The sequence below is a fragment of the Triturus cristatus genome, chromosome 9 (assembly GCF_964204655.1).
Source record: "Triturus cristatus chromosome 9, aTriCri1.1, whole genome shotgun sequence".
NCBI lineage: Eukaryota > Metazoa > Chordata > Amphibia > Caudata > Salamandridae > Triturus > Triturus cristatus.
In genome coordinates, this window is record NC_140592.1 from 359,010,669 (window position 1) to 359,034,396 (window position 23,728).

Consider the following 23,728-nt stretch of genomic DNA (forward strand, 5'->3'; position numbering starts at 1 on the left):
CTATGGTCCCCCTTGGCCATGCAAGTCCACTCACTTATGTTGTCCCACTCTCTGAGGGCTTGCAATGGGAGGACCAAGTCCGACACTCCCGGTCAATTTATGTTTAATAGAGAAGGCCAGGCCTCGCTAATAGATTACATCTTGGTGGAAACCAGAACCTGGGAAAAAGTCCTGGATTTCTACATTCAGCAGAGGCAGGATAGTGATCACAACGACTTGACTGCAATTTTGAAGCCGGGGAATTTCGGTGGGTCCACCATTTGTCCCCTCCCATCAACCGGGTCTAGCGCTTTAAAGATCACTAATAATAGAAGGAAAGTTAGATGGAGCCACATCCAACAATCTCCCCTTAAACTGGCTAAAGTTTATCAGTTAGTAACACCTATGATATCCAGAATGTGGGAGGTTGGACAGGTGGAGGCAGTTGCAGAGGATAGAGACAAGATCAAGAAAATCCATGAGGAGCTAATTGCAAAATTGACTGATGTTTTCCATTCGGTGATTTCAAAGAGAGTAACTAACCGACCGAAACTCTCATGGTTCAACAACAAGTGCCGCACAGCAAAACGGGAGCTAGTGCATGCTGTGAAGGCTAAAGATAGGCCTAATATCAAACTAGCCAGACTCAGGTACAGGAGGATTATACTGCAGGAAAAGAAAGGATGGGAAACAGAGAGGTGGGAAAACCCTCAGGTCTGCTTTGAGGGATAATGATTTGAAATTTTTGGGGGGATAGTGAGTACTGGAGATGGGGAAGGACGTTCGGCAATAGAACCCAACATAGCACCCGAAGTGTGGGAGTCTCACTTTGAGTCTCTGTATGACTGTGAGGATGATGGTTCCATCGGCCCAGATAGCGGAGTTTAACTCCGGAGTTTTGCCAGGAGGGGGGCTGGGATAGAACCATGCTGGAAGTTGGAAATGCTATTAACAGTCTGAACCCCAATAAAGCCCCAGGTCTACATAAACTCCTGGGGGACCTCTTTCGGGAGGAACCTAGTATATGGGTCCCTTATCTGTGTGCTCTATTTAATGCTATCCTGAAGGGCACGAACACCCCCCCCCCGATACTTGAAATGGCGCTGAGATAGTACCCATATTTAAAAAAGGTTGCCCTCTGCTACCCTCTAACTACAGGCCCATCAGCCTAATCGACATCTCTCAAAAACTGATGGGCAGGGTCTTTTTGGCCCGGATACAGGGGTGGTTTGAGGAAGAGGAGATTCTGAGTCCCTACCAGGCCGGCTTCAGATCAAATGTGTCAACCGTGGAACAGATTTTCAGTTTACAGCTACTTTTCTGGAAAACGGTGAAGATGGAGGGTGGCAGCCTCTATCTCATATTTGTTGATCTGAAGTCGGCCTTTGAAGAAACTCTGGGAAGTGCTTAGCGATCTCGGGATCCCTCCTTTTTCTACTCAATGTGTTAGTGAGGTTACATACTGGCAACTACGCACAGGTGAGATGTGGAAAACATGGGGAACTCTACACACTTCCCTGTCAAAAAGGGGGTGAGACAAGGATGCGTTCTAGCCCCCACACTATTTTGTCTCTACATCAATGGGCTTATTGACTTTCTTAACAATATAAAAGACACTGATGCCCCAAAGTTAGCCACTGGGAAGATACCCGCACTGATGTTCGCTGACGATACTCTGTTATTGTCCAAGTCACCCCTTGGCATTCAACGTATCCTGGATGGGTTTGCACAGTTTTGCAACAAGAGAGGCTTGGAGATCAACTTAGCCAAGACCAAATTTATGGTCTTTACTCGCCCGACGAGCACGCGCCCAAACCCCTCTCTCAATAGTACCTTCCTTGAAAAAGTGAGGATATTCGTTTATCTGGGTATCACACTAACCAAGCAATTTGGGTGGGGCCCCCAGATGGCCAAAGCTAGACTTAGGCTAACTCAAACAGTGGGCGGGATTATGAAATTGTTTAGAACATCTGTACATAAGCCAGCAGCTCCTGTGGTGAAGATATTTAAGGCCCAAGCAAGGGGGGGCTACACTATATGGGGCAGAGCTTTGGGGGCACTGTTCTACCTCCGATCTCGTCAAGGTGGAAAATAATTTAATGAGACAGCTTATAGGCCTTCCACGCAGCACACCATTAGTTCCCCTCCGTTTGGATTTGGGCATGAGGCCAATTGATGAAGAGATTGCCCTTAGGCCTCTGACCTTTTGGCACCGGGTATGGGTAACCCCAGAGTTGTCCTCCTACAGAGCCGAGCTAAAGGAGCTTCTGCCAAGATTAAATCCTAGTAAATTACCGTGGCTGGCCCACATTAGGAACCTTTCCGCTAGGCTTGGTAGGCCAGAGCTATGGTCATCTCCAGAGTTTTCCTGTGCCTTGACATCTAGGTCAGACCTCGTAAAGTGCCAAAGAGGGCAGGCTGACGATGGAGTTCTTACAAATCAAAGAGGTATATAAAAAGAACTCTTTTTGGATGTAATCTACTCCCCATTGGCTAGGAAATTTTACTTACAGTTTAGATTGGGGAATTTACCACTGGCAGTGCACACCAGCCTATGGGCCCCCGAGAACTTGAGTGTGTGTCCTGTATGTAAATCAACGGCTGAGACTTAAACACATGTACTGTTTTTCTGCCCTGCATATGTTTTGCCCCGCAAACGTTGGATTATCCAATTATGCAAAAACCTAGGGTTTGTCCGCTGTCAAGAGGCCCACAGAGCGCTAAAATATGATACTGATCCTCCAAATGTATTTGCCGTATCGCGTTTTTTAAATGCTATGTGGCACATTAGGAGAGGGCTTTTAAAGCAATCATAGGGGAGGATCAAATGGCCAAAATCATTACGAGCTATATTTTGTGTGTCTTCAAAATAACCTTTAACAACTTTTGTAAAATTTGGTAAATGCGTTTTAATGACTGCTTTTATTAATTTTAAATACCTGTGTAGTTGTCAGTCTTTTTATACAAATGCATGGGATGTAAATATTGACTAGCTTGTGCAAATATTTGTGGTTTTGTATCTTTTAATGTACTTTTATGGCACGAGTGGCAGAAATAAAGTTCTTTGACTGAATATGTTACATTTTGCTAGAAGAGGATTCCCTATGGTTTGGATAATTATCAAAGTGACATGCAAATGAGCTGGTCCATCACTACTGTGAGCCCCTGCACCTGAAAATGAAGGCTCCACAATCACATCCACAATAGGCCTGAGGCAGAAGTGTGAAACTACAAGTGACACTTTATGTGCACGCCAATCACTGCTGTGAGACTCTGCAACCAATCACTAGCCGCAAATTGGCTCCCTCGGCCAATGGCAATAAATAGAAGTGTTCACACCCCCTCAGCATTACCACGACCATCATCAACGAAAGAATGACTGCAGTGGAGCAGCCCTAAGCAGCACAGGCATTTAAACAGCCCACAACGGTATGGCCACTGCTTCACCTACATGTGAACAAACCGCTCCACCACAGAGAAACCAAATGCTTGACCATAACTACTCACCAGACTGGTGCACTATAAGATGCAGGCACACTTAAAACCCCAGAGCAGATGCAGAACTTTGCTAATTTGTGTACTTTTTTTTTAACTGAGTTTCATATAGAGCAAACTTGATCCGAAGGTATTGGGTATCAGAGCGCTTTACATAGCACCAGTTGTGTTACATGAGGACACATTCATTTTTGTTAGGCACGGGGAGATTAAGTGATTTGCCCAGAATCACAGGATGTTAAGCGTCATTGCTGACACTCGAACCCGGTTCCCAAGATTCGAGGCCGGCCACCCTAGCAGTTAGGCCAACTCCTCTCCCCAGTCTGAAAGTGCACTCTGCCCCCTTACTAGGCACAGAAAGTTGGCAGTGTAAACTGCGGTTCCACAAAGTATTAATGCCTTCTGGTTACTGAGCATGTTGACTAAATAATGAGGAAAAAGTCTTATATATATTTTTCAAAGAGGAACACTGCTTGGGCATTATATTAAATGTGAGTGATACATGCGCTGCCTGAATTAGTCTTTCTGTCCCATATGAGTAAGCCTGGACTATTCGGCCTAAAACCTAAAGTGAGCTTGTGTAGTATATAGTTTACGGTTCCAGTATTTTCAAGGACAAAAGCAATACTTGCTACTGGAAATGTCCAATTGCTGTTGACTCACTTAGGCTTGAAAAACAGGAGACTGGCATTCATGGAAAGCAATGACAGATCTACAACCTAGACCTCAAAATCCATTGCAAACCACACATTTAGTTCAGGCCAACTATTAAATCTTGTCTACAGACCACTTTAGTGGTCTGTTATGTAAAGACATACAGTGGGCAGTATCAATAATTACAGAGGTCTTTGAGTCAGCCCATTGCTTATAATTTGATTTTTTTTCTTACCTATTTCATTTGCGAGCATCTTATTTGATGGCATTCCTTCCTCTTCTTGTGTTTGTACCTCCCCTGAAGCATAGCTTCTTTGCTATTCCATTGGTGGAATGATGTGTATCCTTCATCTTCTCACATTTAGGGAAGTACGTTTTAGGTATGATAGCTTCAAGAAGCATCACAAAACATGCTTTCACATACATTTCAGTGGGTATGCGAAGGTGCAGAAGGTATCATCCCTTGAGGAGTGGTTATTTTGCTTCCAATTGTCCAGTAAGGCTGCAACAGTAGTTGGCTCATTCAAAGATTAGTGAACCGAAGGGTCTGAATTTCATACTCACAAAAGGGTGGTGAACCAGGCTAGTCAGAAGCATTGCAGTCAGTATCAGAAAGGCCACAGTGAAAAAGAGTACCCCGCAGCTGGCTCAAACTTTCAAAATTAATCAAAGCAGATCCCAGGTGACTGTACTAGAGTAAACACTGAAGGGGGGTTGATCCTTTAAGAAGGGTCATGAGAGTGGGAATGGTTGAGGAAGAAGAGAGGTGCACTAAACGAGACTAAACACAGGGATCAGTAATAGAATAGTGGGGCCCTAGGCCATACCAAAGGTAACTGCCCAAACACCTCCAATGCTGCTGGTGTCTGAACTACTTTTAAGTGTAGTTATGGTTGCCAGAGAGGTCACTCAGAATAGTGTTTGTATCTGTGGATTGCTACGAGCAAAAGAAAGGATACCCAAAAGCCTGGACTATCTGGACCTTATATGGGTGGATGACCCAATGATGGATGGCATGCAGAACTGAGAAGCTAGCCAGACTATGGTTATAACAAGTGTGGTAGAGCCGACTAAGGTTATCCCTAGAGTCAACTGCCAAGGGTCGCTATGGCAGGTGAGAGTTGTAAGCACTCTCCAACCAATATACAACAAACAAGTAGAGCTAATTAAGGGGTCCTGGTTGGGCTAAGGGAGGACCTCAGCATTGATTGCCTACTTGGTGGGGTAGTGGTGTGGGGGTAAGGGGAAGTGGGACATTATGGATTAGGACCCAGTGGACGTTATGATAACAAAAAGCAGAAGGTGCCAGCAGAGGAGGCGCTATGGCAGAAGACATCCCTTCAAAGGTGTTTCCACTGAGAGAAACAGAGGTGTCCCAGGCTGGTCTGCATATATCTCATACGTCCATGCAGCTTTCTATCTTTTTGGGAATCATGGCTGCCAGAAGAGGACAAGTGCTAGACCTGTGGAACCTGCTACTTTTAAGGGTTGCTTAAAGATGGAGGATTCAAAAAGCTAACAATGCAAAAGCTCAGCAATTATCCTAGTATGGCCACAGCAACAACCCTAGAAAATGTTCACCTCCGTGCCAGATGATAGTTATTTGAGCTCCCATTGGGAGCAATGTAATCACTCTGTGGTGTAAGAGACTTACGAACACTAAATGCTGGTTGACTGTACAGAATTTCTTCTTTTCATATTGTCTAAGCACGGGAAGTAAGACTCATTCCTAAAGAACTGAGGTATGGTTCTTGTGTGACACAGTTTCCTCATCTCTGCCTGTGGGTGGGTCAGAAGATACAGGCCAGAGGCCAAGAACTCCCCCATATGAAGGGGTGGGTCTATTGCTGATTCCCGCACCCCATTCCCATCACAGAGCTCTGATTGCCGAGGCCTGGTGGTCGGAACCATGCACAGTGCCTTTGATGCCTGGAGTCTAATTTGATTATAATTTATGCAAAAGTCACGCAATCTATTGGATGTATACAAAACTATGACAGTAATGAAATTATATCAATAAACAAGAAGTTTATATGTTATGTTGATAAGAGATCTTCGATAGGACATGAGAATTGTAAATCAACGGTGATACTGGTGATGACTCATGTCTGTATGATATGGTGTGCAAATTAATATGCAGCTCGAGTGCTGTTTTGAAGACCCGTGTCTATCTCTCTTTTTATTGTTGTGATGCAGTTTATGAGTGTCAATATGATGTTTGGGTATGAATGAAGGAATATATGATTGACCGATTGGAATGTTGAGGCCATATGCATTAGGTATGAGATTTTATATAATGAACTAGTACAGTTCTCATAGGTGTGAGCCAAATGAAAGGATATTGTAACAATGTGTTTTTTACTGTTTGCACAATGTTGGCAAGAAATATAAGAGGTTTCTTGAATTTTCAATATAGTATTTTTGTTACATTGTTAAAAACTCCCCCCAGCAACCTATCCAATCACATGAACTACTCAACAATTCCTCAATAAGGTACATATGCGGGCCAGAAAGCAAAATGTGATCCACTATGGCATATTCTTTTTTTATTGATTATGTATTTAATCTCATAGGCATTCATACACTATCGGAGTAGTGTGCATGCCTTGTTATCTGAACTTCTGCGGGGAGGCAGTTTACCAGCTCGTCCCAAAAAAAACAACTATATAGTATGCCATGGCTGGGCCCTTTAGTTCTCCAGTATTATGTGAAGAGTGTACTTATGAGCTTGAGTACATGTGGGGTGGGGTACACATGCTGGGGCCCCCTGTTATATGTACATAGCCCCTAAGCTGTAAACTGTTCCAAGGGATTAGTGAGAGCCAGCTCTCTCTCCTCTCCCTGCATGTTCCCCTGTACAGCTCCTTAGATTACCCGCTCCCTCTAACATTTTTCGTGAATCCAAGTGCACTGCTTAACTTGAAGCATCATTCAGAGGAATTAACTTTAGTTGCATTGGGCTGAAATGGAACGAGTTCCAGAAATTCAAGATGTGTCCTGGCTAGAGCGAAACCCGCATAATTACTGTGGCATGAATGCCAAGAAAGTGGCATAATACCTCTGGTTTTTGGGAATAATTTAGAAAAATTAGCTATGCACCACCCTCTCTGTAAGAGGGATGTGCAAAGACCATAATGTGCAGCTTCTTCAACAGAGCAGGAAAAATGTGAGAACTGGCCAGATTGTGATTCTGGCAGCTATTACTAAGTCAGGACCTGGATAAGGGCCCATCCCTGTGAATCTTCCAAAATGTGTCCTGGTGCAGTGTGCGGACACTGGAACACATTCAAGTGATTCAAGCTCTTTCGGTTTACTTCACTATGTGGGCCTGCAGCCTGCAATTAGGTGCATTCCAGCAGTAAATGGTTCACTTCAGTAAATTTCTCATTTCACAGAAAATGACTTATTTCTTTTGCCCAAGTTGAGCATCTTGTTGGGAGCGTTTGAACAACAAATGGAGTGGCACCGCTGGAACCTTGCCTCTAGATTCAGCAAACAAACAATGGTAAATTGAGTGCTACATCACTCACTTCTGTCAGATAAATTCTGAATTTTTAAAGCGATTTTTCCCTAATCTCTCTATATCTCTGAATTTGTGATTTGTCAGAATGTCCGTCATTGCGTGTAATTACACTAGCTATCATTTATATAACACACAATGCAAAGTGAACATTTTAACCACTTAATAATTACATATTAATACACTAGTATACAAAGCTGCCACATTATCAGATTTCTTAAATGCAACATTTCCATGGTTTCAGTGTATGTATGAGAGACATTCTACTGCCAAATGTGTGACACTTTGGGTGACACTTTTCTACCAATAAAATCAAGCAACGAAGCCCATTTAAAGAGATAAATATCTGTAATGACTCCCTTTTGAGCAATGTAAAATTTTAAAAGGCCTTGAAACTGCTGCAAAACATCTGAAATAGAATCTTATGGTGCAAACTTAATCTTCCCTCGGTGCTGGACTAGCCTGAAATGCAACACAGAATGCTGCTGCTCCAAGCTATGTGATGCCCTGAATCAGCTGAGAGCTCAGGAAGATGAAGGAAGGCCAGAGACCTTCAACTTGCCACTGAGTGTGTTGGGCACGAGACTGGTGGCGCTGAGTGATATAGAGGCAGAGGACTGGCCTCGACTGCAACGCACAAAAGTTGTTCTCGAAGTGCTGCAGTTTTACTCTGTGTTGAATGACTTGTCATCTAGTGCTTCCCTAACCAGGCACCACCTGCCATTCCGAGACTATCCCTTAGGCCCTAGAAATGCAATGCTAACAAATCCTAAAAAACAGAAGTTGGGTGACAAACCAAGTTAGGCAATATGCAAGTGACCAATGTTACGTGACATCATAGCATGTGAAATCGCACATGGTTTCGCAGGATGTGACATCACAGAAAGTGGCATCACAACCAATGACCTCACAGTAACTGACATTAGCTTTTAAGAACTCACACATATGTTTAGCACATCTATCATAAGTACATTCGAGTACATTATGAGATTTAACAAAGAAGAATTCGCGTCAGTGTTGTGCCAAAAAAGTAATGCAACTCCAATGCAAAATCTGGACATCTATTGTACATCTAATGTTTTTTAAACACTGCCTCAAAGAAATTGGCAACAAGGAGAAACATTGCATGAAATCTATTAGGCTCAATTGTTTGCAAAGTCTATATTTTAAAATATATTATGCGGTTAAGGCACCTGCTGTAGAGATCTTTTTGTGCCCAGAAAATCTCTGTGACTAATGGAAAGATAACTCCTGAGGTTCCCACGTTTGCTTGAAAGATCTCTGTTTTATCTAGTCCCAGTTTCGAATCAAAGCAGCACAAAGGGTTAATATGTCTCCTGCAAAGCACATCATGTAATATGCAGATGAGAGAGTTTTATTTTATGTAGCTAGGTAAGTGGGTTACTGATTGTAGCTTTGAGATCCTTTTGTTACTTACAGCTCATAAATCCTAATGCTTCTAATACAGGAAAGTGTGCAATAAAGGACATGCAAATGCCACACTTTGTAATCCTCTCAGTTTTATGTAACACATCCTGTACATTTATTCAAACATTTACATGATTTATGGTCAATATATAATGTGTATGTGATATAAAGCAATCTGACACCCTGCAGGCAGATGAGTAGCACTTTAATAAAAATAAAACAACATAATGGTATTTAAATCGGTATTTGTGTACGTACGGAGACACACCAGTACATCTGATATTCTTATAATGGATGCATGTCTCTTATATACAAGGACTGTATAAAGTCAAAAGTCTCTTAAGTACTTTTTGAAGTAATAACAAGCGGTGTGCCTTTGCTTCCCCTCCACTGTGTTTGCATTTAGGTGTGAGGCTCCAGATAGCTCTCAATCAGGATAGCCCAACAAAAGGAGGCCTGATGGCTCTGAATTTCAGCCTTTGTTATGGGCCCAGCTGGAATCTGATAATACGCCGCCTTCCTGCCTGCACGTGCTGCTTGGAACAAAAACAGACAACGTGCAGGCACCACTGAATGTGTCCCGGTGTTCGGAAATGACACCAGGATGAGTTCAGCATATTTCTGTGGGGACCAACTTCTTGGCAGGATAGACGGCGCCCACCCTGTGAAAAAAGTGGGTAGACACTATCTACCCAAGTGTACCTTCAACTGCTGTCCTGGTTGAACTGATCTGTACAGCTCTGATGTGCACTGCAGAATGCTCCTGGTCAAAGTCACTTGACTGGCTGAATTAACTTTGGAGGATGAAAGCAAGCCAGGGACCTTCTACTTGTCAATAACTGCGTAAAGCCTGGGATGAGCGGTGCGTGATGTTCTGGCTATGGACAGGCCTCTTCTGCAACACACAAAAGCAATTTTCTGAGTGCTGCAGTTCCACTAGGAGGTTTCGACTTTTAACTCCATTTAACAGGAGTCTCTGACCTGCCCTTATTTGCAGCAGTGAAAGAGTGTAACTGAGTGCTGCGATATGGCAGCCTCTTCTGTTATTATGTAACACAGCACCAGACACTAAGTAAACAATCTGGCCCAGGCAGACAGGGCTTAAACATATCAACATACAACAGAAATGTGCAACCTACACATTACATGCAATTATCAGCAACACATACATCAATCTTCTGAGCTATGTTGTTATTCAAACATATGACAAGAGATTACTTGAAGAGCTCTCACCCAAGTGTCTTAACTACTGGTGTTATCTTACCAGTATCATATAATTAAACATGAATCTCTGTAGCAAGTGTATTCAACCATTAAGCACTCTTAAAAGGCAGTCTATTTGTAACCAATTACAGGATAATTTTACTATCACTATTCAAACTTCTCGTTTCTTTGGAATTACAGTTCGTGACAAATAATACATAATATCATTCATGCCAATAGACCCGATTCAGGCGGGAGACTACCGATTTTTCAAGCCAAAAATAGCTTTATTTTAACTGTCTCCCGCCTGAAATTGCATTTTGTACAATAGAAGTCAATGGGGAATTTTCACTCCCGATTTTTTATTTCAACTCTCCCAGGCCCGTCCTAAAATGTTGGCATGTATATGTATTTCACTGGGCAGTTCCTCGTGACCTCTCACCTCTTGACCCCGCCTCCTTTCTGCCGAAACACTCGAGGGAGAAAAGGTTTTCAATTTCCAACTTCGATCTGCAGCAAAAAGCTGCTGCACTTATACCTCTCAAGTCTGCCACGCAGTTAGTTAAGTAAAGCTCACGTGACTTCTTCGATGGTCCTTAACTGCGGGAAACTAGCGGGAGCAGGCTGAGTTTAAACAGACTGAATGAGGACACAGGACATTATTTGATGTATAACTGAGGCACATGGGTCACGAGTTAAATCTCTTCAGTACCCTTTACATGCCTTGTTTGGCATTACTTTACCTTAATGAGATTTCTCAATCCACCAACAAATCTCCAATCTAAACTCTGATCAGCGAATTTCGTGTCCCATTAAGAACGTATTCCGGCTGCGCTTCAATGACATCTTCTAGTTTTAAGATGGCCGACACTTTACAACAGTAGAAATAAAAAACAGACACAAACACACGGGTTAGACGACGGATGTCCGTCTTTCCTTTCCCTTAATTCCATGCACACAATTGGAAAGACAAAATGTTCTAGTAATTTGAGAATTTGTTTCCAGGACAATCGCAGTGCAATTGGAGCACGTGTGTAGAATAAGGATGCGCGAGGCGAACAAGCAGTGACTGCACAAAAACAGAAGTCTGGATTAACCATACTGTCGTTGTCAAAGATTTTTTAATAATTAAAATGTGATGCCTGTAAAAAGGCGCGTTGTGAATCTAAACTGGCCACTTGGAAAGGATGGAGGACGAGTGCCTGCGTTTCTTTGCGAAAACTTTAGGCGGCAGTGTTGCCGTAAATAACCAAGCAAATTTATAATAATTCCAGATTTGTTGCAACATGTTTTCTGAGACACAACATTTCGCTTTACTGGTTCTGCGTATGTTTAGTAAAATATCCATTTCACCCACGTTTTGGACACACGGGTTCATTTAGTTTGCACATTGTGAAAGCCACACAATTCAACAGTTGCGCTTTTACAAATGATTGATTTATACTTTATTCGATAACAAAGTATCATAAAAGTAGTTACAATTCAACATAGATAAAACCACAAGAAGTAAAAAACATATAAAAGTATACTTTAGAAATTTCAAAAAAATACAAAACTTTTAAAAGAGGGAGATTGAATAAAACAGAGTGGTAAGAGGATGTAGACAAGACATGCAAATCCAATAATAGAAAGTTATTTCATATAGATGGCATAAAAAGACAAAAATGGCAATCTAAGCGATGCTTGCTTCAACCAGCTTAGAGCGTAATTGCCATGCTTTCCCAAGGTATTTAGCTACCCCACAAATTACCGCCATGGATGTGGTATCCGTTGGGGGGCGTGGCTTACCACGCGATGCGGATGGAGGTGCCCGGGTAGAGCTCCCGCCTGAGCCTCCCTGCCCCGGGTCGTTTCTCCGCCAAAACTTATACTGCACAGCCCACTGCTGCCGGCGGACCTGCCCCGGGACCTGCGGCCTGCCCTGGCTGACTTTGGGGCGAATCGGACGTGGGACTCTGCACCGACCCCGAGGGCGCGACTGAGGCCGCCCTGGTGGCGGCGACTCCGGGGACACTGCCTACGTGAGTCCGCGGCTTCGGACGGACCCCTGGGCCTTGAGTTGCGGCCTGCGAGAGAGCCATCACGGCGACGCGCGGAGGCCCGCAACCCTTGTGGAGGGGCCCCCCGCGCGACCGGAGGCGCCTGCGGACCCCCCCTCCCCCACGGCGAACTAGCTGGAAGCGGTGACGGACTGGGGACGGCCTGGGGCAAACACGTGGACGGAGCCCACAGCGCCTGGCCTACAAGTGAGCTGCTCAGCTGGGGCCCTGAGAGCGGCGGGATGGAACCGGAGAGGCGACGATGCCTGGCCGCTGCCGCACGTGGGTAGATGCCCTCCGGCCGCTGCCGGGATTGGATGGCCTTCTGGAGGGGCGAGATACTCCAGCGGCGATAGGGATCCCAGGACGCACGAGGGGACACTGAGGCTTCCCCCTCCCCCCGCTCTGACCTGATTTCTTCTGAGCTGGGACTGCCTTCTCCCCCCTCCCGTTCTTTGCATGCACGACGTTGGGCACTGAGGACGGACTCGCTCCGGACAGGGGCTACACCGCTGCTGCGCATAGCTGCCCACGCCGCCGCTGCCTGCCGGCGCCAAGGGAGCTGCTGGGGCGCCTGGCTGGACCCCATGGACCCGCGAAACGCAAACCCTGCGCCCCCGGACACTGCGGAGGAGAGCGCGAACGCGGGGTGGACGAGAGGCGTGGACGTGACCATACCCATTGGAGGGAGCCCTCTGTCGTCCGTCTAGCTGCTGGTGGGCCCTTCACTGCTTGGAGCCTCTGGACCCGCGACGAACGGAGCGCATTGCGCGGGGCCCGGTGGCTTGGAACAGCGGAATCCGGCGCTGCACTGGGATAGATGTGCGAGCCGCCCCTTTCCCTGGAGGTGATCCACAGCTCGCACCGACAGCCTCGACGCCACAGGGGTGGTTTGACACGCACGACGGGCCTCTACCCCCCTGCGGCAGGAGAGCCTACCTTGCAAGCGCCGCCAGCCCCATGCTTGGAGGGGTGCGAACGCGCACCGGATCGGGGACTGCACCGGCGAGGGGAAAACAAGCGAAAACAGCGTCCAAGATGGATACCTAGCTGGTGGCGTCGAAGCTGGACAGCGTCCTGGCAGCCATGGAACGGATGGAAGAATCCCTCCAGCAGACACGCACCTCCCTGGAAACCAGAATCGATGGCGTGGCGATAGACTTAACCCACCTCCGGGCCGATCATAAGAAGCTGCAAGCTCGCACTAAGACGCTGGAGGACACAATGGCAGTCATCGAACAAAAGGCGGCGCAGACAGACAAAAAACGTGCAAGATCTCCTGCACAGAGTGGAATTCTTGGAAGACCGAGCCGAGGACGCGGAGGGACGGGCACGACGGAACAACATCCGCCTAGTAGGCATTCCAGAGAAATGGGAAGGAGCGGATCCGGCTCGCAGGGTAGAGGAATGGCTAAGAGACTTGCTGCCGGAAAGCGCGCTCTCCCCCTACTTCGTGGTGGAGAGAGCCCACCGAGTACCCACGAGACCGCTCCCCCCTGGCTCTAATCCTAGACCGTTTCTCCTTCGGGTTCTCAACTATAGGGACCGAGATGCCATACTGCGTGAAGCCAGGAACCTAGGGGAAATCACCATAGACAACGCCGCGGTGATGTTCTTTCCGGACTACACGGTGCGAGTACAGAGGCAGAGGCATTCTTTCCTGGCAGTAAAAAGACGACTGCGCGAAGCAGACCTTAAGTACCCGCTACTTTTCCCTGCCAAACTGAGAGTGGTAGCGCGAGACAAGACGCATTTCTTCACGACCCCGGAGGAAGCGGAGACCTGGCTGGATGGAGGAATGCCCGAAGCGCCGCGGAGAACGCCGGGAACTACCACCGCAGAGCGGGCCCGAGGATCACAGCGCCGATGCCGCCGTAGGCCGCCCACGCCACCGCTGGTCGGAGAAACGATGGTTCACTCCCCACCGGCGGACCTCATTCAGCAAGAACAGCGCGATGCCCTGCGCAAGGTGGCGGCAATCAGCAATTCCCCGGCGCCGTCACTCCATCCAAGCGCTAGCCCGGCTGTGTCCTCCACGGATGATGAGGCGATCTATGGCATCCCGGATACCCAGAGCTCTGGGGGACCCCCGGAGGTCACGCCGCAAACGGTGGATCTTTTTGGCTGATGGGAACCTGGTAGCGGACAGCCACCTGCCGCATGGCGCGGACCTACCTGGGTTCCTGCTTCGCTGCCCCGCCCTCCAATGGACCTGCCTCGGGCCTACCTGCGCCCACACCATCGCTGCTCAGGGGGACTCGAGCACGGACCTAGACACTGTAAGTACATTTTCTAATCATAGATTCGTGACTCATTCACCCACATCGCAGATCCGCGCATGTGACCCGCGGTGCTCTCCTGCCGGTGCACTGCCACATGAACTACTTGGAGAGAGGCATGCCCCCCCCCGGCACCCTTGCCCGCACTTGACTGACATCTGGGTGCACAGCTGCTGCGGCACTGAGCGGCAGACACTAGGCGTCCGCCAGACGGCAGCGGCTTCAGCACCTCACCCGGGGGCGATGCCGGGCTCTTCCAGGACTACACTGTTTTGTTTACTGATACAATCTCAACCACAAGATCCCCCTAAGACTGTATAGTTTGCGAGCTCATTTGAGTGTTTGGACGGCGAACCGTTGCGCAGCCGACCTTTTGGTATTTTTGACTTTGTTGCCATGTTGAGGCTCTATGTTTTCCCTTTCTTCCCTATCCCCCTGCCTTGCTGGAGATCATGGCGCCGCGTACACGGCGCTAATCCTACCCACACACTGGGAGCCGACTGCTGGAGCTGGGGGGCCATTGGACTGGGGGCCGATCCTTGGGGGGGAGCGGGAGGCGCACGCACACACAACTACTATGGCTAATGTCCAAATATGCACCTGGAACGTCAGGGGAATGCACACACCGGCTAGACGATATCATATCTACTCATACCTAAAGCGACACAAAATTAACATAGCACTGCTCCAAGAAACTCACTTGAACGGAGCTGAGGTGCGGGCGCTGCACCGCAGATGGCGAGGGCAACTGTATGCCACGGAATACTCCTCATACGCTCGCGGAACACTGATATGGATCCGTCCTGGGACTCCCTGGGAAGCCACAGAGGTCGTAGTGGATCGGGAGGGCAGATATGCCGCTGCGCAGGGCAGGCTGGATGGCCAGCATATTGCACTAGTGTCCCTCTACTCCCCCAACATCGATCAGGGCAGCTTCCTGGCGCGGCTCTCTGCGACCATGGCACCTTGGCATGCAACCTCGTGGATAGTGGGGGGTGACTATAATTCCACTCTAGACATAACACTGGATCGCTCCTCCCCACCCCCAGCTAACGCCTCTACACGGGGAGCCACGAAAGCATTACTGGAGTGGGCCGCGCGGTGAGATCTTCATGACGTTTGGCGAACACGCAACCCGGGGACGCGGGCATATTCCTACTACTCTGGCGCTCACGACTTATATGTTCGCCTGGACCGGTTCATGGCATCCACTGACCTCCTACCCCACGTGACAGACACGCACTACATGGGCCGCACGCACTCGGACCACAACCCACACTTCATGTCCATCACCTGGGCCTGCCCGCACCCTCCTGTGCCCACATGGCGTCTGCAGGGTGCGCTGCTACTAGACGCGGCTTTCCGCGATTCCTTGCTCGCGCGCGCAGTATTTTGAGGATAACACAGGTACGGCATCCACGCCACAGGTGGAGTGGGATGCTTTCAAGGTAGTGCTCCGGGGACACTGTTTGCATACACAAGGCCACGTGAGACACCAACTGGAGAGGGACCTAACTAGGCTAGAGTCTGACTTACTCACAAGAGAGGAGGGGGCTATGGATGGCGACGAGGGCCCGCTACACGACGCCCACACGGAACATGCGCGCCTATTAGAGCGCCTCCGAAATGTCAACTATGCTGCGCACTCGGCGAGAACGCATCACCTCGGCGATAGACCTGGCAAACTTTTAGCGTGGCTGATCTCTCAGGCGGCCCGCTCGGCCCCGGTGGCGGCCATACGGACGGAGGCGGGGGGACCTAGTATACACGCAACTTAGCATACACGACGCCTTTACCGCCCACTATGACGCATTGTATCGCTCCCGCCTATCAGTCCCTCATCCTGATATAGCTGGTTATCTCTCCCCCTTGCAATTGCCACAACTGACTATTGCGCAACAGGACGAGTTGGGAGCCCCGCTCGCGTCGGACGAGCTCCGAAAAACCATCTTTAATCTGTCAAATGGCAAAGCCCAGGGCCCGGACGGTCTACCGGCTGAGCTTTACAAGGCCGGCTCGGACATCCTCGTTCCGGAACTACTGAGAATGTATAATGCGGCAGCGGAAGCCGCCACTTTACCCCCGACGCTAAATGAGGCCACGCTGGTCTCTATTCTTAAACCTGGCAAGGATGGCACACAGATGGGCTCCTACCGCCCGCTGGCATTGCTAAACACGGATTACAAGATCCTGGCTTCTACATTAGCCAGGAGACTGGCCCCTCATGTACCCACCCTGGTGCACCGAGACCAAAACGGCTTTGTCCCCACACGCCACACTTCCTACAACATCCGCCGCCTCTTTCGGGTGCAGGAATACGCCACACAGCAATGGCCCAGAGCGGGATGCCTGATACTGGACCTGGAGAAGGCCTTGGACTCAGTCGAGTGGCCGTACCTGAGTGCGGTCACGGAGAAGTACCAGCTGGGGGGGGGATACAGAGCCATGGTCGACCTGCTTTATGGCAGACCGACAGTCCGAGTCCGCACGGGCCACCTCCTCTCAGCCGCCATCCGGGTCCGCAGGGGCACTCGCCAAGGCTGCCCACTGTCGCCACTGCTGTTTTCTCTGGCCATGGAACCTCTGGCCGCGACTCTCAGGACGCACGGGCTAGAGTGGGGAATCACTGTACGCGGATGACTTACTGCTGTATGTCAGGGATATATCTGCCATCCCCGCCTCCCTCACTGACATCTTCCGCACCTTTGGGGAGGTGTCGGGCCTGAGAGTCAATTGGTCCAAGTCGGGGGCCTATCCCTTTGGCCCGGACACGCCTGAATGCGACATCCGTTTGGGAGGGGACAGGCTGCAGTGGCACCCCACCGCCTTCCGCTACTTGGGGATAAGGATATACAGAACCCCAGCGGACGTTTTGGAGGGAAACCTCCTTCAAGCGATCGCTTCTATCCGAGCACAAATTGGCTTCTGGAACACCTTACCCCTTAACGTGCCTAGCCGCGCAGCATTGACCAAGATGATTGTACTGCCCCGACTACTCTATTATTTTGCGAACATGCCTATGTATGTCCCCACCAAACTATTCAGCGAATTAGAGGTACTGCTGCGTAGCCTCATCTGGAATAAGGGGAGACCGCGAGTGGCACTGACCAAACTATACATGCCCGCGGATTCGGGGGGCTTGGCGGTTCCTAATATGGAATTATACTACCTTGCGGCGCAGATGCAATGGGTGGCGGGGTGGCTGAGTGGCAAGCACCTCGAGGACACTGCCTCGCACGCGGGTGCCTGGACATGCACACAAATAAATACGCTGTTTCACCCGATAACCCGTGCGCTATGCCCCTCCCAGATCTACCTGGCGGTGGCGCGCAGATGTTTCCTGCGGTGCCTTCGTCTCACACGCGCGACCACGCCTTATGCCCCGAGTTTGCCGCTCTTGGGCATGCCTGGCCCGACAGGGCCGCTCACAGAGGTCCGCTTGGCTAACTGGGAACACGCAGGGGTGGACACGCTGAGTGGCCTATACGCAGATGGCGACTTACTCACGTTCGCCACTCTGGCTGATGACACGGCTCTCCCGGCGGGGCAGTTCCTACTGCATGCCTCCCTCTTGCGCACGCTCACTACTTCATGGGGCGACATCACAGTAGAACCTCCGACACACACCTTCATACAATACTTGCATGTTATGGGTAATGGCTCGCACATCATACACTGGCTAGCACAGGCGCTGCAGGCACACTCGCAATCATCCGCATTGCCACTGAGGGGGCGCTGGGCGACAGACAGGGGACGAGACTGGACAGACAAAGAATGGGCACTGATACTGGCCGGCCCAACCAACATCCCACGTAACCCCCGCTTTAAAATTATACAATACTACATACTGCAGCGCGCGTACCTCACGCCCGATAAGATTAACAGATACTTCTTGCGGGCAGACGCAGCTTGCCAGCGGTGTTCGCTACCGGGCGCAGACCTACTACACATGCTATGGCACTGCCCTGATATTCAGACATATTGGGACGACGTCCTGACACTGCTCGCGCGCGACACTGACGGGCAACTGCCGCACACATGGGAAGCATGCATACTAGGGCTGTATAAGCGCACAAAGGATAACAAAGTGCAGGCACGCTTCTGGGACATGGGTCTTATAACGGCCAAACGCTTGCTTACTAAACACTGGAAGGCTACGGTCCCCCCACACATCAGACACTGGAAAGCCTCCTTCGTTAATTGGGCGCAAGCGGAGAGTGCGGCGCTTCTTCGTGAGGAAACTGCGGGGCTTCGGAAGTTCCCCATCGTCCAGCTTTGGGATGACCTCCTCAAAGCGTTTCAGGTGGCCTGCCAAGACCGGGGGATAACCTGATGCGATGAAGCTAGCTCCCGCCCCCCTCTGCTTGCCCCTGGTGGCCTCTACTTCCGCCCTACCTGGGACTGCTGCCGGGGATTGACCGCCGTACAGCTATGGCGCACAATCAGTGAATGCTGCCGCCACAATCTGCAACAGCGCGCACAGTGCCTGGCTGGGGGCCCAGGCGGGAGGGCATGACCACTCCACCCCACCCTGCCGTTCCCTCTCTGGCAAGGTGGAGCGCCCTATGCATCGAGAAAATGGGTGTGGGCGTCGGTGCTTTAGGATTCCAGCCTGCCTGGCAACCCCCTCCCCTCCCTCCCTCAGCCTGCTGCTTCCCGCACGCGCCGCGCAGTCCCGCTGTGCCCCACTCGACAGCTGCAAGCCCTCCCGCTCAAACGCAGGATGATCTCCTCCCCCCCCTTCCCCTCGATCTAGTTTGAGTTTATGACCCTAACCTTGATTCCCCCTACCGCCACACACAAACAGGGAGCAGTTTGCTTACTGGTTAAGCTCCCTGACCGGATTCCTACCTAATCACAGGTGCCAGACGGTGGATGTGCCGTCGGGCGTCCCCGAAGCGCTACCATACCTAGCGTGCCCCGCTCGCTGACAGCGAAGCAATGCTGACACACACACACCCTACCAGGGACGGGCACGCCCAGAGAATGCGGAAAGATCTTGCCCAGGGCACACTGTATTGAACACCAGATGCACCCCGACAGTCGGCTGCTAGAGGGGGTGGCGCTGGAGGGACGGATACGCGCCACATAGCTCACGCATGGACTCGAATTGCGAAGCTGCAGACTGGATTCGCCGGATCTACACGTTAACACCTAAGTCTCAGTGAGCTATACCGACACATCCTTGCCGCGCTCCGGCCCGCATTGCGAGCGCGATACTGACACTGAGCTGACCGGAGGCCTTTACACTTGGGGTCAGCCACGGTATCCCACACGACTCCAGTTAGGGGCCTGGGGGGTCGACCGAGATAGCCGCGGTGTGGGCTGGAACTCAGCGCCATCCATTGTCGCTGATAACACGCATAAGGAACACCACAACAAAACACCAAAAAGCAACATAGACCTACCGTTTCACAAAGTACACACCTAATTCCTGTAACAATGTCAACCTGCACAACGCCGCCGGACCCCCGGGTTGCCGGCTGAATGGCTGTGTCCTACTGTCTGGAAGCATGGGTTTCTTGTCTAACTGCTTTGACACCTTGGATGGTGAATGTACATTGTAGGATGATGTAACTGTGCACAATAAAGGTTTTAAAAAAAAAAAAAAAAAAATGAGGAGATGAGCAGTTGCTTTGCTCCAATGCTATGCCACTGCTCAGAATTTTCAAACGCTTCCACTTGGTGATGTCTTGTAGCATATTAGAGGGGCAAACATTTCTAGATTTCTTTACATGCAAACCTTGGTTGTTACGGTACATGATGGGTGAAGCTAACACTAGGAATGTCTTAAAAAGTCCAAACAAATATTTCCGAACCTAACAGCTTCATTTTTTCATCCAAAAAGTATTGATTTTGTTCCATGAACCTCCAAAGTATGCCATTGCATCTAACACATTTCAATAAAAAGCAGTACCTCAAAAAAAAAAAAAAAATGGATGTGGTATCCGTTGTTAGGATGCGGAGGGCCACTGATGATTGCCTGGTTCCCAGATTACTACAAACTGGGGATAACCAGCGTTTTCTAGGTGCCCTGTATGCCTTACAGGCAAACAGGAAATGCCCCAGTGACTCAGTAGGATTGGAACATCCCGGGCAAGCTGTGCAATTAGGTTTAAAATTTTTCCAGCTGTTTGTAAAAACATTAAGGGGTAGCGTACCAAACCTCATTTTGAGGAACAAAGCTCTGTCCCTTGGTGAAGAGATGAAATCTAAAAACGGTTCCAGCTTCGGTACTGGCTTGCAGGTTAAAAATGCGTCGGTCAAAGTGCCCAACTTTGGGTTTGTCAGAGCCATTCCCTCTACGCTTGACCAGTATAATTTTTTAATAATATCTTTCGGCGGGGGCTGCTGCAGGAGCCATTCTTCTTTTAGCCCTAGCTTGATTACCATATCCCTCAAATTGTTCAACCATGGGATCAGCCTGGAACCATTTAAAGCAATAAGTTCGTCAAGGACTTCTGCATAATTGCTCAGTTCTGGGGTCCTCCTAAGCCGGACCCAAAATAAAACGGGGCGGAGACCAACAATGTCTTTGATGGAACGACGTCCCAAATCATAAAGTAGCGGCTTAGTAGGGGTGGAGACTGGAAGACCCACTAAATCTCTCATAAATTTGTGTTCAACAGAGACTAAGTCGGCAAGTCTTTCCGATCCCCACAATTCGGACCCGTAGGTAGCAGCAGACAGTGCCTTACCCTCATATACTAATAAAGCAGGACTAGTAGGCTTGGAAGAGGATAAACGATGGTCTCTGAGGATTGCTCCTGTCACTCTCTTTAAATTTAAAGACATTTTGACAATGTGTGAATCCCATTTCATTTTAGAGTTTATCCTAACCCCCAGATAGTCAAAGGCGTCCACTTCTTCTAATGGGGTGCCACTTAATGCGACAGTGATTTTCTTGTGTTTTTTATTTCTGGATAATACCATCAATTTGGTCTTAGCGGTATTGATGGTAAGTCCACGATTGTCGCAAAAGGCACAAAACCTATCGAGCAGTTTCTGAAGACCCATAGGAGTTTTGGACATGAGGAGTGTATCGTCTGCAAAGAGGAGGGTAGGTGTTTTTTCCCCCGCCAGGGCAGGGGCATCCGCTGGGTCCTCCCTCAAATGGTCTACCACCCCATTAATAAAGAGGGAGAACAATGTCGGAGCCATCACACATCCCTGGCGAACCCCCCTCTGAACAGGGATACGGTCAGTCAATTGGCCTTCACTCCCCCATCTAATTCTTGCATATGTACCTTCATGCAGTCTTTTAATAAACTCCAAAAGGTATCGTGGTAGCCCCATTTCATGTAGGACCTGCCAAAGTTTGGCCCGGGGAACGAGATCAAATGCAGTTTTGAGGTCGATAAAGGCCAGGTATAAAGATCCCCCGCCAATAAGGACGGTCTTCCAATATGTGGCTAGAAATCTAAACACCTGGTCCATAGTACCCACTTTCTTCCTAAACCCTGCTTGTAAATGTGTTACAACATTTCCCTCTTCAAGCCAGGTCCACATTCGTGAGTTGAGAACCCTGCCAACCACCTTTTGGAGGACATCAATTAGACTTATCGTCCTATAGTTGGCAGGGTCCTCTCTCGCCCCCTTCTTATAGATTGTGACCACCTCGGCACCCTTCCATGAGTCAGGGATAGCATGGCCTCTTAGCAGTAAGTTCATCACGTTAAAGATAAGTTCTGCCCATATTAGAGGGTCATGGAGGATCAAATCGCCTGGTAGGCCATCAGGGCCCGCTGCCTTCCCGGAAGCTATACTTTTAATGGCAATCTGAACCTCCGCAAATGTAAACAGATCTGATGGATCAGGCTGTGAGAAGATTGGGTTAGGGTCTGGGCTATCAGACGGGAGGTAGTCGGGCTCTACTTCATTACAATATAGTTTTGAAAAGTGCGCAGACCACTGCTGTTTAGTTATATTGTTGGGGATTGGATCAAAGTCTCTTCTGGTTAATTGAGTTATTAAAGTCCAGAAGGTTTTGGAATCTTTTAAAAACGCTGCGCTCTTTAATGCTTGCCAATGTTCCTCCTCCCAAGCCCGTTTAGCAGCTACTATAGATTTTTTATAAGCTTGTCTAGCCAACCTAACAGCTGCCAGATCTTTTTTGCGAAGTGCAAGTGTAATCTCCTGTCTCTGAATTCTGCATTCATTGGTAAACCATGGGTTGCCTCTCTTGGCTGGAAGATTTATACCAGCTTTTGGTCTTTTTATTATAAAATAAGAGCCTATGTCCTCAATAAGTGTTTTATAGGAATTATTAAGGTCAGCATGATTTGTCTCAAGCGACACGGCATTGAGGAGAGCAAATTCTGTAGCCTTAGAGGCCACTTGGAGGTTTATGGAGGTTAAGATGTCCTCGTGGCATGATACTTTGTGCCATTTCAACCTTCTATTGCAGTTTGTAGGGGTTACTACTTTTGAGGCTAAATTCAAATTTAAAGAATTTAACCTTGTGTTCCATTTAAAAACTGCACAGAGGGGGTTATGGTCACTATCTGGCATCTGTTCTACCTTCATGTCAACCACGTGCTCCCAGGATTTTGCATCTATAATAGTGTAATCGATGCGCGATGGCCCATTTAGTCTATTAAAGGTCATAGCCCCATGTGGATCAGAGAGGGTTCTTCCATTTAGGGCTCGGAGGTTGAATTCCAGAATGAGACCGGTCATCTGAAGTGCCCTCTTTGACCATCTCATAGTAGAACTCAAATTTAGAGGGGGGATACCGTTTTTGCTATCTTCCTCGGTGAGCCCTAAAAGATATGCATCTCTTAGTGGTTCATACGTACAATTTAGATCACCACCTAAAATAATATTGGAGAGTGGTGGGATACCTGACAAGACGTTTTCCAGAATGGAAATGGTGGTAGAGTTTTGAGTAGGCGGGCCTCCTCTAGCATATATATTGAGAAGGTCGACTCTAGAACCATTCCAGGGCCGTTTGAAGGATAGATGAAGAAGATCTACTGACTTGGCATTGTGGACTTTAATGTCCAAATTCAATGCGACCTTAATCCAAATGTGTAGGCCTCCCGAAGGTCGGCCCACGCCCTGGTGCACTGCCGGAATATGAAAAGTAGAGTAGCCGGACATGTAGAGAGGGTCTAAGCTCCAGGTCTCCT

General features: G+C 48.8%; 1 protein-coding gene across 14 annotated transcripts in view; it reads right to left on the bottom strand.

Moving 5' to 3' along the window:
• Nucleotides 1–23,728, bottom strand: part of HEMK1 (HemK methyltransferase 1, mitochondrial release factors N(5)-glutamine) — a 319,162-nt gene that overhangs the window by 276,991 nt on the left and 18,443 nt on the right. The window contains exons 1-2 of one of the 14 annotated variants that reach the window (XM_085625140.1): nt 11,023–11,149; nt 9,779–9,971 (exon numbers count right to left, since the gene is read on the bottom strand). The exons of 9 other annotated variants lie outside the window; for them this stretch is intronic. The gene's annotated coding sequence lies outside the window, so the exon portion shown is untranslated. Of the gene's footprint in view, nt 1–9,778; nt 9,972–10,721; nt 10,843–11,022; nt 11,150–23,728 lie in introns of those variants that run through there. 4 more of the 14 variants (XM_085625137.1, XM_085625146.1, XM_085625148.1 and 1 more) reach the window with 4 other exon arrangements.